General features: G+C 46.8%; 1 long non-coding RNA gene across 1 annotated transcript; it reads right to left on the reverse strand.

The window, feature by feature from the left end:
• Positions 1 to 35: 35 nt before the first annotated feature.
• Positions 36 to 570, reverse strand: LOC111659280 (uncharacterized). Its single transcript, XR_002761067.2, has 3 exons — positions 461 to 570; positions 262 to 351; positions 36 to 155 (listed from the first exon to the last, which is right to left on the reverse strand). It is a non-coding gene; the product is annotated as an uncharacterized LOC111659280 (long non-coding RNA).
• Positions 571 to 709: the final 139 nt, after the last annotated feature.

The following is a 709-nucleotide window of genomic DNA, read 5'->3' on the forward strand; positions in this document are numbered from 1 at the left end:
GTGTGTGTGTGTGTGTGTGTGTGTGTGTTTTACCCTCTCGGACGCTGAAGGGCATGGTGACCACCCCATAGGCGCTGGGGACTCCGTACAGACAGCAGATGAAGTCAGACAGGTAGTCCAGCACACTCAGGTCGTGCTCCACCACAATGATATACCTGCAATAACACACACACACACACACACACACACACACACACACTTATAAGGATTAATCGTGATGATATAAATGTCAGATTCTCCCTTTAGATGAAGAGTCTGTACCTGTCCGGGGTGATGAGCGAGCGGATGGTGATGGCAGCCTTCAGCCTCTGTTTAACATCCAGGTAACTGGACGGTTCGTCAAACATAAAACTGCAGCAGAGAAACAGTAGAAACAGTAGAAACAGTAGAAACAGCGTCAGTCTGTTTTCAGGTCAAAGTGGAAACATTGATGATGGAGCTGCGTCGGTCGTTTCCTCACATGTCGGCCCTCTGGATGCAGACGACGGCGCAGGCGAACCTCTGCAGCTCTCCTCCGGACAAATCCTCCACGTTCCTCTCCCGCAGGTGACTCAGATCTGCCCGGCAACAACGCAAAAAAGAACCAATCACATTTATGATAAAGTCAGTTTGGAACAAATATTTATATTTATATGATAAATTAGCAAATTCCAGACACAGCTGCTTGTGTTTTGACAAACGTTTGGGTTTTTTTTCAGTGAATTTTTCA

Source organism: Seriola lalandi, unplaced genomic scaffold, assembly GCF_002814215.2.
Source record: "Seriola lalandi dorsalis isolate HSWRI2012SDOR001 ecotype SW California unplaced genomic scaffold, Sedor1 jcf7180001982361, whole genome shotgun sequence".
NCBI lineage: Eukaryota > Metazoa > Chordata > Actinopteri > Carangiformes > Carangidae > Seriola > Seriola lalandi.